The sequence below is a fragment of the Sphaerodactylus townsendi genome, linkage group LG01 (assembly GCF_021028975.2).
Source record: "Sphaerodactylus townsendi isolate TG3544 linkage group LG01, MPM_Stown_v2.3, whole genome shotgun sequence".
Taxonomy (NCBI): domain Eukaryota; kingdom Metazoa; phylum Chordata; class Lepidosauria; order Squamata; family Sphaerodactylidae; genus Sphaerodactylus; species Sphaerodactylus townsendi.
Genome location: NC_059425.1, coordinates 113869650 through 113886908, shown reverse-complemented (window position 1 = coordinate 113886908; position 17259 = coordinate 113869650). Strand labels below are relative to the sequence as shown.

The following is a 17259-nucleotide window of genomic DNA, read 5'->3' as shown; positions in this document are numbered from 1 at the left end:
AGAAATATGCTAATACAAGTCAAACTACGGATCTAAATCTTTGAATGTTTTGGGAACATCAAGACCATCTCCTGGCATATTGATGACTTAATTGTGATACTTGTGTTATAATTCTAGTCGCATATATCGGTCATTCCTCTTTTGATGTTCTCTGTCTTTACCCTTTATAAACCCTTGGTGTTGACCATTAGGACGTGACTCTCCTGATGCTAGCGAAGCCCTTGTTGGGTTGAATAAAAATTATTTCTTTAATTTTGTTCTGTTTGTCGGTCTGGCTTATTAGCCTCTGGGTCTGTACCCCGCTTCTGTGGTAACACCAGCTCCAGGTTGAGAACTTCCTAGAGATTTGAGGGTGGAGCCTCAGAAGGGTAGGATTTAAGGAGGGTACAATGTCCATAGACTGCACCCTCCAAAGCAGCCATTTTTTCACCCTGAAGCTGGCAACCCTATCTGATATGTGATTCTGGGAGCATCATTGTTGCCCTCACTGTTATGGAGGAGGACAAGAAGCATGTTGGAAGCTGGGAGGGTGATGGGGGCAAAAACAGGAGTAATGGAGTGGGGGGCACAAAGAGAGAGAAAGTGGCAGGTATAGGGAGAGAGAGAATAAGAGAAAGGGTGGCAGGAAGGAGACAGAGTGAGAAAGTGAGAGAGAATGGAAAGGGGAGGAAGCGAAGGTGGGAAAATGGAATAACTGCTTCCACAAGTTTCTGGTGGGTCCCCACTTGTTAACTATAACTGCAAAAAAAATAGAAATTATTTGTTAAAATTATGTTACATATCTAAAGCTACTTAAAAATACATTTGTATTGCTATAATGCCTCTTCCATATATATGATTTTTAAAGATGCACAGAGCCACTCCATTTCAGTGGAGAAAGTAGAGCTACATACTGTTGACTGTGAATATGTGCAAACTTATTTTAATTGAGTGGAGAGAGTATGTAGAATAAAGAAAGTAAGCCCAAACTCTGAAAAGCTTGCTTGTGCTTTGTCTCATTGATTTCAGATGGAGAATAGTATAGCATGGCATAGGGTTGGCAGCTCCAGATTGGGAAATTCCTGGAGCTTTAAGGCTGGAGCCTGAATAGAGCAAATTTGGAGAAGGGGAAAGAGCTCAGCATGGATGTTATTCAATAATGATTGCCTTCCAAAGCTGCCATTTTCTTCAGGAGTCCTGCAGTTTCTCCCTGCAGTCTGGAGATCTGTCGTAGTTCCTGAAGATCACAATTTTGAGTCCATACTGCCCTGTATATTCATCAAGCTACATTGTTTAATGAAATTAATGTTGTACTTCGCTATTAAATGAAAATCCTTTAGTGTTACAAAAAACACATTTTGCTTTGATAAACCTTTAGTTTTTCAGCCTGTCATCCAAGCAGAATATTTCAGTCATTCTAAGGAAAAAGAATAACTATTCTGTCAATCATGACTTTTTAGAACTGTCAAGCATTCATTCCTTTTCCCAACTCAGTATGGCTAGCATCTAACTTAGGAAGCCTATTTCAACCTTGCACCTTGATTAATGTTTCAGTGCATTGTGAGGTGACATTCATCTACTGTCCTACTTTAAAGGGTCTTTGTCAGATTATAAATCTTCAAATGGTACACATCTGGGACACAAAAGGCCAGACTTTCAGTTAATGTCAGTTTCAATAGCTTTATTTATTATTTAATATTTATACCCAAGGCTTAATTAAACTATATGCTAAGGGCTCTGTAGGACACTGAAGTTGCTAACTAGAACAAACTTTTCAGAGAATTTACTGAAAACATTGGCTGGGGATCAGTACCTTATAAAATAATGATGGTGTGAAAGATGACCTTGCCTTGATGCAGCAATGTAGCCAAATTTACCTGGATATGGTTCTATAATTCCCTAAGTAACACACACCATAGAGCAAAATAAGACATTATTGAAAAAGATATTAAAACAAGGTACATAGTTCCATGGCAGTGAAATGCACAAAATACCAAAGCTTTCTAGCTGTCTTAGCACACATAGGCCCCTTTCACACATGCAGAATAATACTCTTTCAATCCACTTTTAATTCACTTTGTAGCTGTGTGGAATGGCAAGATCTACTTGCAAACAATTGTGAAAGTGGATTGAAAGTGCATTATTTTGCATGCGTGCAAAAAGTTTCCACAGCATGATACAAATATCTTCATGGCAGCAAGGAGGGTAAAAGAATAAAAGATTGTTCTCTTTAGCTACATTTATAGAAGATTGTTGATCATAACCTCCTGACCTCCTCAACTAATCATTGGGGAGTATCCATGGGACTTTCCACAGAGAGAGTGAGTTCCTCCCATACCAGATTCACAGTTGAATCATTTGAGCTAGTCAGTAGGCCTGAGAAGCTGTCCTTGGTTGATTAGAGGCTGCTGCTCTGTGACTCATTGAGGGAACATTTCCTTCAGGGCAGAGATTTCCTTGCATACATGCAGAGGTGGGAACCAGCAGGTTCTCACAGGTTCCCAAGAGTAGGTTACTAAATATTTGTGTGTGCCGAAAGGGGGTTACTAATTGATGATTTTGCCACGTGATTTTTGCCTTAGTTACTCCCCTCCTCTCAGCAGTAGCGCGCAGAACTTGAAGTAGTCTAGCAGGAGGTGCACCGGCGTGCATGGCAGCCTGCGCCTGCATGCATTCATTTCTTGCCCAAGGACCAGCGCAGTGGCTGCATCCTTGCCACAGCCCCGCCCAGGAATGCCCCGCCCCGGAATGCCCGGCCACACCCCTGTCGTGCCCTGCCCAACCCCATTCGCGCTACACCACAGTTTGAATCCCACCATCATGGGAACCTGTTACTAAAAATTTTGGATCCCACCACTGCATACATACTCTGTGTTATGGTGCTGCTGATCCCCAAAGCCCCGGAGTTAGTGAGAGTGGGGAAACCCTGACGCTTTCCCACTCTTTGGGGTTTTGACTCCTTCTGGACTCCTCCCCCCTACCTCAAAAGGCATTTCCAGAGAATCTACAGCTGACTTTTGTGAAAAGCACAGAAATATCGATATAAAACAAAAAAAATCAATAGAAAAATTTTAAGGGCTTTAAAAGCAAAGCCAGCAATCTTGCAATGACAGGGAAATGGGGATGACCTGGAAGTGGGGGCAGGCAATCTGTATATCAGGCATTCGGGTGCCTCCTTGCATGTAAACACAGGCATGGAAGGAGACCCCACTACATCCCTAGTGTGGAGAAAAGATCCCCAAGAAAGCACTCCATGCATAATGGGCCCTTGACAAGTAGCCAGGGTGTGAAGCTAACACCTGCAGAGTCAGAGAACAATAAACAAAGCTGCAAAATTCATTTAGAATGGATTTTCTCTTGACAGATGTCCCAGTTTGTGGGACAGATGTGCCTACTTGAAATTTCAACCCACTGTATTATGACTTTGTATAGTTTGTAAATCTCAATAGTTTATGAAACATGGATGCTATAGTGGCTACTTGAGCCATAGCAGCTATATTCTCAGGGTAGGGAAAGTTAACACATACTATTTCATTGTTGCCACACTAACCACTTGTAAATTGAACATTTCAAACTGCTCGTTTTCATATCTCAGGATTGCTGTTTCAGAGTAATGGAAGGTAACATTCCCCAGTCTCCCCAGTGTTCAGGGGCAGAGGGGAAACCCTGCTGCAGTGCTGCCCACCCCCACCATGCCCCAGAATGCCCCCACCACGCCCCTGCTACAACCCCGCCACAGCCCAGCTCCGCCCCACACATCACACCCCCGCCCCATTGGTGCTACTCCACTGTCTGTGTAGGAACACTTTTGAGTATTTTCATTATAATAACTGCAAATGCAACAATTGTAGCACCATTAGAAGTTTTCTGCAAATTGAATTTTGGGTACCTTGCACAGTGTCTTTGTGAGCACCATGGATTAATGTAGCATAATACCTAACTGGTCAAGTAATGACCAATTTATTGTATTTGTACAAATGCATTCAACTAAAATTCTTGTCAAGCAGAGCAGTGGCATATCTAAACAAACTGGAGTTTGGTGTCCCGTCCCCCCCATGGGCAGCCACCCTCCCTCATTGTGACCAAGCAGTGATTTTTTACACCAGGTTGTTTCAAAGTCACCATAACATTATAGAACATGCCCCAACTCACAAATCTCAACACAGCAATAGGCCATGCCACACAGCAGAAATAATTTTTTGAAAACATTTTCAAAATGCTTTCAAAATGTTTTATTACTGCTATGAAAACATTTTATGGTGTTGTATCCAGTCCCCCCAATTGGGGGAAACAGCATCACTTTCAATATTATTTAAACTGGGAACCCCAGATTCTCCCTTTAAGATGGATTTAAAAGGAGAATCTGGGCTCCCTAATTTAAACAAGTGATGCTGGAATCCACCCCCAAACAGCATCATTTTCAAAGGTGTTTAAACTAGGGAGCCCAGATTCTCCTTTTAAATCCACCTTAAAGGGAGAATCTGGAGTTCCCAGTTTAAACAACATTGAAAGTGATGCTATTTTGGGGTTGATTCTCCCCCACCCTAAAACAGCTTCACTTTCAATGTTTAAACTGGGGACCTCAGATTCCCCCTTTAAATCCATACCTAAGGGGGGATTTAAAAGGAAAATCTGGAGAAATTTGAAGGTGCCTGCTGTCAGGGGTGCAATTGTCAAGCTAGCAGCACCAAACTTTCAGGGTATCTTTAGGAGACTCTCCTAATGATACCTCACAGGTTTGGTGAAGTTTTGTTCAGGGGGTCCAAAGTTATCGACCCTCAAAGGTGTAACCCCATCTTCTATTAGCTCCCATTGGAAACAATGGGTGATGGGGGCACCTCTTTTGGGAGTCCATAACTTTGGACTCCCTGAACCAAACCTCACCAAACCTGGGTAATAGCATCAGGAGAGTCTCCCAAAATATCCCTGAAATTTTGGTGCTGCTATCCTAAAAACTCTGCCCTCTGCAGACCAAAAACAGAAAAACACTGAAAATACAAAAAATCCCACAAACGAACCTGAAGTTTTTGTGCCCCTCACAAGGGGGCACCCTGGGCAACTGCCCACTTTGCTCAATGGGAGGAACGCCTCTGAAGCAAAGTGCATGGGTACTTACTCTTCTGATATAAAAGATTTGCAGTATGTGTGGCAAAAGACTGCCATTTTGTCTGGCATAAAGCCAGATTGTCAGCAAGCATGTACAGTTGTCAGTGGGGTGCACCGTTTGCTCCTATGCCAGACAATATTGGATGATCTCAGCAGAAAATGTTGAAGAGGCCAAGTTGTCATTTTGTTACTGATATATAGTGGTAGATATCAAGAGGCTCATCAGCTTCTTTGATTTTCCCATCTGTTAAAAACTGAGTTTGCAATGCTTACTAATAGCACTTCCTACCTCTAGGCACCAATTAATTCAAAAATCAAAGTGCTGTTGTTATTAAATCACTAAGCAAAATAATTAATCCGTCTAAATAAATTTTAAAAGAATAATTAGCAATTAAACAGGATGCTCTCTTTGCTAAAGTGATGAGAGTGAAAACCAAATAATTATATATGAATACGACAGTAAGCAGGAACAGTGGAATGATTGCCACAAAATTTGGAACATATTTCCATCTCACTTTTTCAAAGGAAGCTGACAGTTTGTTTTTAAATGAACTGTTTTTGTTGTTGTGTAATAATGAAACTAATATTTACAATGGCTCTGGTTTGAAGGACTTAATCTGAACCCGAATACTTGGAACATGAGAAGCAGTGTGAAAAAGGAACCGTCATGATGGTACCACTGTGCAATCACAACATATTCCTGTATACCTTGGAATTGCGAAGACGTCTTTGCCACAGAATTTAGGGCCAGACATGCAGCTGGATGCTGAACCTGGCCAGGGTTCAACTAGGCTGCCCACCCCCAAAATCGACATGGCGTTTGGGAGTGGGGCATACCTGTTAAACACTGGGCTTGGCTTGGCTGGGTCTAGCTTTAAACTGCAGGCTTTGATCCTGTGGTTCAAAGCTCAACCCAGCCAGGCTGATCACTGATCTTTTCACTCTGTCTGACTGGCTCCAGCTTTATACTGCTGGCTCTGTCCCAAAGTTCCACCTCTGAAGGTCACGTGAGCCGGCAGTATAAAGCCAATCACACCTAGCACTGAGTTTGATACTGGGTCAGTCTGCCAGGGTGAGCTTTAAATTACAGGCTCAAAGTCTGTAGTTTAAAGCTAAACCCAGCTGAGTCCAATGTCAAATAGGAATGCCCTTCCCCTGAACTCCATGTGGAGTTTGGGGAGGAGCGAGCTGTAGTGCTTACCCTGGGCACTGTTTTCAACAGACTTGAACCACAACTCACTCTCTCTCCTTCTTCCTGATTAAAACCAACTCTTCTCCCCTCTCTGATTAATACCAGCTCTCTCAACACAAACACGTGACTTTTATTTATAATAGGACCCTCACCAAACCTACACTTGACCTGCCCTCCAGAAGGAGGAAGAGGCAGTCTGCCTGACTCTGCCTGGGCCTTCTAAAGTGAAGAAGAAAGAAGAGGCAGCCTGCCTAATTAGTTTGCTGGGTGCTGCTTTCCTTACCTCACAGTGTTGGCCCAGCCCAGGTGGAATGGCCCATCAGCCTTCTGGGAGGAGTGTTGGTGCTTTTAATAGCCAAGTCACCCATGCCTGTGAGATGAATTAGGGTGAGATCATGTAACTGACCCACTGAGTTTCTATGGCAGAATGGCATTTCGAGATTCTAATCTGAAACCACACTTCCTTTCTTGGGGTGGCTGCTATTGAACAGTAGCAAGCAACTGAGCCTGAGTGAATAATGCAAATTGTGTTGTATCAAATTGGCTGGTGGTTGCTGGCAATCTTGTCCCTGATGAGTCCTTGTCAAAGCCCAAACAGTCTGGAAAGGACCCTGCCCCCTGCTACTAACTTTTTCTGTCAGAAACCAAGCCGACAAATTAAGTGTAGCATTCCTATATATAAAATACTTTCCTACACATTCTTATACATAAAGTACTTCAAGATATAAATTAGGATGCAACTTTATGTACCTGAGTCTAATTTTTAGCCAGTATTTCCTGTCTAAATAAGAATGATCCTCTTCCACATATACTTCAGCAGTGGCTTCTTTTTCATTCCAAGGCTTCTTCTTCTAAAGAGCAAACAAACTGAGTCATATTGCTGGTCAGATGCATTCATATTACTGAGAAGAGTACACTTTAAAAGGGAAGGTACCATTGAAGCCCACTGTCTCAGCTCACATTGCTCACCATGCTGACCCCCTTTTCTGTGTACCTGAGGGCATTGCAACTTGACCCAGAAAAGGTTACCAACAGATGTTCTGTGAGTGACAGCCATGAATAATTTAGCATTTCCTCTGAAATCATCGCAGTATGCTACTGTCTTCCTGTCTTTCATAAAAGTAGGGATATGTTATACCGGTTCTTTGTTATATTTATAGATTAGCCAGATATTTATAGAAATGGTTGTATTATTAATTGTAGCAAGAGGCTTAATATTATTTCTTGCTCTGATTCAGTGATTTCTTGCTCCCTAGTATGGGAGCCCTAGTATGTAGATGAAACTTGCCAACAAGAAATAATTTGTGCACTGGGTGATGTGAATGGAGTAGCGTCACATCAAGGAGCTCCATGTGCACAGAACAATTCAGCACTGAAATGTCCAGATTTAAAAAAAAAAATTAAAAAGAAGTTCATGTAAACATGAATTGCCAGTAATATTAACTCTGTTACTTTGAGTTCACATTCATAGGCCCCTTCCGCACATGCAGAATAATGCACTTTCAATCCACTTTCACTATTATTTGCAAGTGAATTTTGCTATTCCGCACAGCTGCAAAGTGCATTGAAAGTGGATTGAAAGTGCATTATTTTGCTGAATGGACCCAACATTTTACAATTTTCTCAAAACCATGTGGAAGGGGAGAATGAAAGCTCTTGTAGCATTTTCCCCAACTAGAGTCCTAACAAAAGCATTGATCTTCCAGCTCTCTGACACAATAATCCCTCTAATTCCACATTAGCACGGAACACAAACAAAAAAAAATTAGTATAAGAAGCCCCAGGAGACAATTCAACTTTATTTCTGAATTTCCCAAAGCCAAACCGCTCTTGAAAACTTAATTTAAGAAACTGACACAGACACTGCAGATAGAATGGTAAATCTACTGTCGGCTGTATTCTTAAATAAAGTTTTCAATCACTGAATCAGCCTTCAGAAATAGAGCGTTCTGTTCGTAACTGATTCTTCAGCACCTCATTAAAGTCCATTGCTTTTAGCGTTGAAAGGCATTTGGCAGGACTTGGGGGTGGGGGTCAAAGCTGATGGCTGAAAAGGGTTTTTTTTCTTTTATGGAATCAATGTATTAACAGCTGGCATGCAGAAAATGCTTCCCGTGAAACTTCCTGGTACTGTTAATGGAAGTTGATGTGTGTGATGCCAAAGAAACAAGTTGTGTTGGGGCAGCTGGGCTACCAGAGCAAGGAAGGTTAGAGGGCTTTTGTCAGTTAAGCAAGACAGGTCCACTTTTGGGACCTACCAGCTCCCATAGCCTGTTTTTATTATTTCCTTTGTTTTTTCATTGTTGTTGATGTGCTTGTTTTTAGTTATTTTTATATTTTTATTTCATTTTCACTTGTACACTGCCTCAAGAGCTTCAGCTGCAGTGCCATATCTACAGAAAATGGAGGCTGGGGCAAGAACTGATTTTGCCCCCGCCCCCAGTCATGTGAGCATTCAGCACCCATTATGCGCAGAGCAGAAGGCAGCAAATTATCCCAAACACCAAAAATCCCCCCCAACACTGCAAATACTATGGCACAGAGGCAGAAATGAAGCAAATTATTCCAAATGCCATAGAGACCAACTTCCAAAGCAGCCATTTCTTCCAGGGAAATGGATCTCTGTACACTGGAGTTCAGTTCAAATCGCAGGACATCTCCAGGCCCCATCTGGAGGTTGGCAACCCTAGTGAGACATTTATCCCCACATGCTGTGGTCATAAATAGAGCCTGTGGGCATCTGGAAGGCACAAAACATCCATTGCCCATGTGTTACAAAGTCCCTGAATTGTTCCCCAACAAAAACAAGGATTTTGGAAAGTCAAAATGGAGCCTGAGTTCATCTTCTTTTCCAATGTCTTTAGCAGTTAAATCTTGGAATGGGGCAGTGACTACATCTTACCTTTAATGCACATGCACAAAGGTAATTCGGGGATCCAGGGTTCAGCCTTGAACTGGCTGACCTCATTTCTCCAAGACCGGGGACAGCAGGTAGCATCGGGGAGTGAGATCTCTGAACGACGCCCCATCATGTGTGGGGAGCCGCAAGGAGTGATACTCTCTCCGATGCTCTTTAACATCTATATGCACCCCCTGGCAAGTCTAGTCCGGAGTTTTGGGCTGCGGTGTCACCAGTATGCTGATGACACCGAGCTTTTGTTCACAATGGAAGGCCACCCGACCTCGGCTCCTGATGCTCCACAGCGTTGTTTAGATGCTGTGGCTGGTTGGTTGAGTGCGAGTCGGCTGGAGTTGAATCCTACAAAGACGGAGGTCATGTGGCTGGGTCGAGGGGAGTGTCCGGCGGCCTTTTGTCTGTCTACGCTGTACAGAGAGGCATTAACATTAGCCTCGTCTGCCAAAAACCTTGGGGTGATACTGGACCCATCGCTATCGTTGGTTGCCTAGGTCACCCAGATGGCTAAGGCAGCGTTCTACCATCTGCGACAGGCTAGACAACTGGCCCCCTACCTCTCCCGCTCTGATCTGGCCACAGTGATCCATGCCACCTCTAGGTTAGACTACTGTAACTCGCTCTAGACGGGCTTACCTTTAGCCATGATCCAGAAATTGAAGCTCGTGCAAAATGCGGCAGCCAGGTTGCTGGCAGGAACATCTATTAGGGACCGGATTACGCCGGTCCTGCACCAACTACACTGGCTGCCGATCGAGTACCGGGTCATGTTTAAAGTTTTGGTTTTGACCTTTAAAGCTATTCTTGGCCTTGGACCAGCATATCTACGGGACCGTCTCTCCCTATATCGCCCTGCTAGGCCCCTCCGTTCCTCAGAGGCAGACCTTCTGGTGATCCCTGGCCCCAAAGTGGTCCGGCTGGCCTCCACAAGGGCCAGGGCTTTTACGGCTCTGGCCCCTACCTGGTGGAACAGGCTCCCAGGTGAGATCAGGGCCCTGCGGGACATACAGAGTTTCCGCAGGGCCTCCTAAAATGGACCAGTTCCGCCAGGCATTTGGCCAGCCGGGATAACACCACACTTCTGTGACAAATATCAGGCCTCCTTGGGTGCAAGAATGGGGAAGGGGGAATAATTTTAATTGTCATCTGAATTTTTATAATTTATATATGGTTTTAACTGGGATGAATGTGAAATGGATTTTAACTGTTTTTATATAATTGATGGACACCGCCCTGGGCCCTTCAGGGAAGGGCGGTATAGACGTTTAATAAAACAAACAAACAAACAAACAAACAAACTCACACACACAAACATTAAGGCATATTTCAGACTGCCATTTTACACATTGTCTAGGCTAATTTTCAATTGTTGATCATGCATTGTGGGACAGTTGTTCCAATCCCCCCCCCCATTCAAAAAACAAAATTCATCCTATTTATGAAGACCAATCCAAGTGGCACAAAAGACTGCACAAGGTGGTGAAGCAAAAAGGCCAGCATGCCCACCCCTGCCCCTGATTCCACAGAATTACTCACAGAAAAACGTACAGACTGCTTCCTGGGACTCTGCTTACTGGGCTGGAGTCAGAAGGACTGGCTGAGTTGTTGTGTGCAGCATGCATGCTGTGCTAGTGGGAGGGCACCTTTGCTGCTATGGCTTGCCTGCCTCTGCTGGGTCCTGCTTGCTGGGCCAGACTCAGGAGGACTGGCCAAGCTGCTGCATGTGGTGCACCTGCTGGGCCAACAAGAGGGCACCTTTGCTACTACTGCCCACCAGTGCTGCCTCCTCCCCTCACAGCGCCCTACTTCCTGTAAGAGAGGACTGGTTGCACTGCTGCACTGCCAATGGGCCTCCTTCTTACTCCTGGCCCTTGGGGGAGAGGGCAGCAGGGAACAGCTGAAATGCACCCCCACGTGACTTTAAAAAGTGGTGCCCCGGGCTGCAAGACCCCCCCCCCCCCCGCCTCACCTAAGATACACCTCTGGTCAGCTGATAAACAGTATTTTTAAAATAATATAAATAACATTAATAAATATATATGATCTACTGGTAAGTCACTGGCCAATTACTATAGACCTTTTATTGCCTGATTTTTCTGAAGAACATTGAACTAGAATGTCCTTGATCTGATGGGTCAAGGCAGTTGTAATCTTAGCAACAGTGAAATCCTCTTGTTTATGAATGTAAGTAATGCTAAGCTTTCTTTTTTATAAATTTAACAGACACTGATGGACTATATGGAAAAAATAAGTAGATTATACAAATCTGACTTTGACACTTCATGGTTAGTTTTTCATAAGGTGCTTTAGAACCCAGGTGCTTTAGATGCTTGCAACAGGTAGCAGGCAAGAGATAACAGTCCCTGGCAGAGGATCCCACATCCCATCCAGGAAAAATTACAGGATTGAGCCAGAACAGGGCCAGATAATGACATTCTGCTTCCCTTAAGGTCACTCCCAGGGCCCCCAGGGTGTTGAGGAAATCTGCAATCTGTATGACAAGCCCAAACATCTGTGGCATCAACTACTCCTCCCCCTCAGGGAAATGCTTCCAAGCAACTAGATGCTGTAAGCAGCCATGATGCACTCTAGAATCCCAGTCTGGCCTTTTGTGCCATCTAGATCCAGATGAGGTTGGCCCTGTTTCCCTGCAGATGCAGGATGTCTGCCTCTTCATCCATCAGGTTCTTGTCCAAGGTCTCACTTTCCTGTGTGGATCCTGGTGCAGCAGTTACCAAACCTGGCTGCAAGGCAGGTTCCAAGCTCTTCCTGGTTGGTTTAGTTGCACCCTTCTTTTTCTTTGTACCTTCCCCCTTCCCCCCAGAAAATTGGGGTCCAGCCTAGAGGCAGAAAACAATCATATGAATCCCAACCCCATATCTCAAACATAAGCTGAGGTAGTGGTGACAGTCCTGCTCCAACTTCTATTTGGGCGGCTGGAGGTTCCTTGGTGTTGTTTGGATTGCCTCAAAGCCTGTAAGTGACTTTCTGCTTCCCCAGCCAGCCAGATCGATCCTATGATTGTCCCAGGGTTTCCCTGCACCAGGGACCACTGCATCCAACCCATCCTTGAAGAAATTCACAAGAGTAGCCTCAAGCCAGGTATGAACATGGCTGGCAAGTTGCTGAAACTTGGAGATATACTCTAAGACAGATTTTGTCCCCGAACTGGTCCAGGCACCTCACCCCCTCCCAGTCCTAGCCTGCATGGTGCTGGCTCCCAAGAAAGCCCTGCTAGCCCGGTTCCTGCACCAGAGCTCTATGCACCTCATTCTCTAGGAAGTAAAGTTGGAGCATTGGCCTTAGTCAGGAAGGTTTTGGGTTGAGTTGTGTTTCCACATGTACAGTTGAAGAGCGCTCTCTAGGTGCCAGCTAGTTATATTCACAGAAGTCAGTCTGTATGTAAATAATAAGCACTACCTATATAATGGTTATTGGCAATACCTAAGAATCAAACATATGGGGGGAGGGGGGAAGAGAGAAGCACAAACTGATCTTTTGTGGTAGATCATATTTTTATTTTCCTGGTCATTAAACTGGTCTGTTCCTCACAACTTTTTGCCTTTTCATTCTGTAGCATGCAGCTGACTCATGAACACATAAATTGTGTCCCAAGCAAGAAAGTAGGAGTGGATTTCACATAGCCCCTTTCTCCATGGCAGCGGGTGCCGGAGAATAGTATTGTGGAATCAAAGGCTTTCCTGACCTATTGCAGGCTTGCCAACTGTTGACTTCAGATACAGGGCATACAATATGCTATACAGTGATGTAAGTAAGTAGTCATAGTCCTAAGAATAGAAAGTTATAATGGGCTGCAAATTAAATATGAGTCAGCATTATAATGTTGTTACAGAAGAAAATAATAAGTGATGTCATTAGGAGAACTGCCTAATCTGAAGGCTGCTTTACATGTAGCGTTTGTAAGATGGAACATGACAAAAAGGATACAAATGTGCCAAGTGGTTTCTGCATAACATAACTTTTGAGGAGGGGTAATATGTCACATGAGTCTAATGACTACTGATTACTGGTTTATCTCAGTCATTACTGTCTACCCTTGCTGGCAGTTGGCTCCCAGAGAGAAGTCTTTTATGATACCTACTACCTGCTCCTTTTCAATTAAGATGCCAGGGACTGAACCTAGCTTATAACATTTACTGTGGATTTTCACTGACCAAATTCTTGTTGTGAAGACCCCTTGAAAATTATACAGCACACAGTATAACTCATTTTTCTATATAAAGAATATTATGACCATTGCAGAATTAATATTTACAAGGGTTCCTTTTAATTGTAGAATGTCAGGAAGAACAGAAATCAGAAACAAAGCACAGTATTAGAAAACCCGCAGACCAAATAATAATTTAAATAAGTCCAAAGGGCTTCAGCATTCCCAGCCTCCCAATGAAGCCCCCTAATCTACCCAAACTGCTCCTGGAGGACTGGAAGCTCTGAGAGACAGTATGGGGGTGAACCAGAAATCTACACTGGGAGGGGAAGTTGAAAAAATAATCCGTCCACTTGTCTGTTGGTGAATAGCAGGATCCAAGCCATAGGATTTGCTGCTATACTATTATTAAGTATGTTCTAAGTTTCTAATCAGGGATGAGAAGGAGCTGAAACCAACACAGACAAATTAATAGGGGGAATTGGGGGGGGGGGAAATAAATTAAGACATATGAAAGGGAGAAAACAAAATGGAGGAAAAACATATGGGGGGGAGAAAGAAACAAAGCAAAACTGAAAGGTTGTTTTATTTTCTACAACACACTAATGAGGAAGATGTGACTAAGCAGACACAACTCTGGAACTGGGTGAAAAGAATGGAAGAGAGGAGTGGATTGCTGGAAACAACAACCTGGTTAGGAGTCTGGAGCCTGACTATAACCATAGCAGCCATGAGCTATGCTGGCTGTTTTTGTCTTGTTTCAGTGCTGGCTAGCTGGATGTACAAGCATTTACCTTTGCAGAAAAGCAGCCTAAAAAGAAATCAGAGCAGCTCCTTTTTAATGTGCTCTGCCTTCTATGTGTCCTTAGTAGCTGCAGTGCACAACTGCATTACAAGTGTATGTTTAAGTAAATGCATTTATGACTGCAGCATGATGCTGGCTTCAGGGGCCCTCCAATTCTGTCCCCCCAGTCCAGAGGTGGGATTCAGGGGGTTCCGAAGGTTCCGTAGAACCTGTTGGTAAAATTTAAAATATCACTTTTTGAATACTTAAAATATTTACAGCCCTGGCCCCAGCCTGGTGGAACACCCTTCCACCAGCCGTCCGGGCCCTGCGGGACCTTACTGAATTCCGCAGGGCCTGTAAAACGGAGTTGTTCCGCCGGGCTTTTGGAGGATCCAGCCGTTGATGGCGTGCCCCCGTGGCCTTTACATCTGTGCCTCTGCCATCTGGGGTTTGCTGACTTTCCCCGAAAGAGGGTTTGGGAATGGATCTGTTGGACGCCATTGCGTGTTAGTCTTAATCTCTATACCAGTTATTTTACTGCTGCTTTTAATGGTTTTAGTTATTTTATTTGTATACGTGCATCTTTATTTGTATACGTGCATTGTATTGTACACCGCCCAGAGCCCTACGGGGATGGGGCAGTATAATAAATCGAAAAAATAAATAAATAAAAATAAATAAATAAAATAGAAAAAGTGATATTAAAAATATTTTTAAATACTTTTTAACAGTCATTATTTGAATCCCACCACCATCGGAACCTGTTGTTAAAATGTTTGAATCCCACCACTGCCCCAGTATCCTCCTCTTCTGACTAGGATTAAGAGAATGTGCTAAATTTTTAATGTACTCATAATCAGTAATTTTTCCATTGACCACCTTGCTAGTCATTTAGAGGCCAATACAACTACACCTTATTTTTATTGGGGAGGAGGGAGTTCGAAGATCATTGGCCACTTATTTCTCTCCTCATATAGGCAGAATGCAGTTTAACAGTTTGAGAGTTCCTGCACTAGAGTATTGTATAGTTCACATTTTTATCTTTAATACAATTGTAATCTCTATCAATTATTTATTAACTCCTTATAAAATATTTATAAAATAGAGGCATGCCACAAAGCAGTTTGCCATCTTGGCTGTTAAAACATTTCACATATTAACTGAAACAAATGCCAAGAGAGAGGTGCCAGGCAACTATCATATGCATCCCCCCCCCCCTTTGTTTCATGGTTATATATTCTGTTATATCTTGTTTTCTATATCCAGTTATGTTAATGACACGGCTTGCAAGACAACTATTAAAATACTCAGAACTATAGATCTATAGCTGAGCTAAAAATGTAGTGTGGAAGTTATAACAAAATATATTCTGATAGCCTCACTTTTCATACCCATATACCAACACTGCATTTATCTGTGATTTTGATATTAATACAGAGACTATCCTGCTAATACTGTAGTACTTATGGCCGTAGTAGTCCAGTTCCTCTGAGAGATGCCATAGCATAGTGGATAGAATGTTGGACAAGGATCCTTGGAGACCCAAGTTCTACAACGGAAGCTTGCTGAGTGATCACAATGGAAGCTTGCTGAGCCTATCACATACTATCAGACTGACCTAGTTTTCAGGGTTATTATTCTGAGAATATGGAGAAAGGGAGAATTATGTTCTAGCTGTAGGGTGAGGAAGAATATAAATCAATAAATGCAAATGCAATGCCAGCATGGTTTAATGATTAAGAGCAGCAAACTCTAAATCTGGTGAACCAAGTTTGTTTTCCCCACTCCTACCTTCTGGGTAACCTTAGGCTAGTCACAGTTCTCTCAGAACTCTCTCAACCCCACCTATCTCACAATCCCACCTACCTGTTGTGGGCCGGGGGAGGAAAGGAAGGAGTTTGTAAGCCACTTTGAGACTCCTTACAGAAGAGAAAAGTGGGGTATAAATTCAAACGCTTCTCCTTATGCTGAGCAGGCCTACCATAATTTTACATTTCCAAAATGTTGGATTCCTACTCTCCTGTCAAGTGAGAAGGTCCATCTGCCATACGTTGTTTTGGATATTAAGGGAGCTCAGATCAAGGTAAGAGGAGGTCTATATTTCACCAAAAAAATGTGGAACTACACAATGCTCATGGTTCCTGTCTAGCTCGACATTCAGCAGTGCTCCACAGCAAGCATTGCCAGATGAAAAATCTATCTTTTAATGGAAGACTATTATTTACTCATAGTTAAATTATGCTATAGAATGGTATGCATTGACTTATCAAAGATGGAAATCAAACCTGAGCTGTGGCAGTTTTGCTATTCTGTTTTTTACTTTTATTGCCTCAATTTCTTTGTCATGACATTTACTTTCATTACATCCATTTTTCAAGATATTTTCAACTTCCCCATAAGCATTTAATCTATCCCTTGCAGACCCTATAATTTACTAGATAAATGCCCTGAAAGCTCATTTACTGTTCTAAAGAATTGCCATCCATGAGCTACTGTTCAGGACACAGCCATTGACGAAAGCTCAGGAGGCAATGCATTCCTGAAGTGCACCAGACAAAATTTGAGGATGTTTCTGGTTTGCAGTACTAAAACTCAAGCAAAGTTCTTCTAAATATTTAGATCACAAAAGTTGCAAAATAATTCTTGGTGCTCAAAAGTAATGGACGCAAAGAATAAGAAATGAATCCACTGCTCTAGTATTTTAATACCAGGTGGAGGGGGGCTTTTTGTCACTAATAAGCAGAGCTTAGGCTGTGTCTGCACTATTGCCTGCCAGATGATCAGCACTGTCAGGGTTGACAGCATCAGTTGCTCATTAGATGTTGTTAGAAAGCAAAAGCAGGCTTCAGACAATTCTTGGCCTCTGTCTCTCTCAAATAATACTTATCTTATATTTTTATCCTACCTTCAGCTTCCGTCCTGCCACCTGGCTTCCAAAGTAGCTCATAGCAATTTAAAAACTAACTTGTTTCAGGACAAGTTCATGTAGTCTACAGTGATTGTGCCTTGGGAAATAGCTTTCGGCGATAAATGTTATCTTACAAAATGTTCAGAAAATAGTAGAATATGGTAGCATATAAACAGTTTTTGGGGAAGCAGGTAGCAAAATGACA

At 43.0% G+C, this 17259-nt stretch overlaps 1 protein-coding gene across 5 annotated transcripts in view; it reads left to right on the top strand.

The window, feature by feature from the left end:
• NKAIN2 (sodium/potassium transporting ATPase interacting 2) overlaps positions 1-17259 on the top strand; it is a 633537-nt gene that overhangs the window by 462944 nt on the left and 153334 nt on the right. The gene's annotated exons all lie outside the window — the stretch shown is intronic.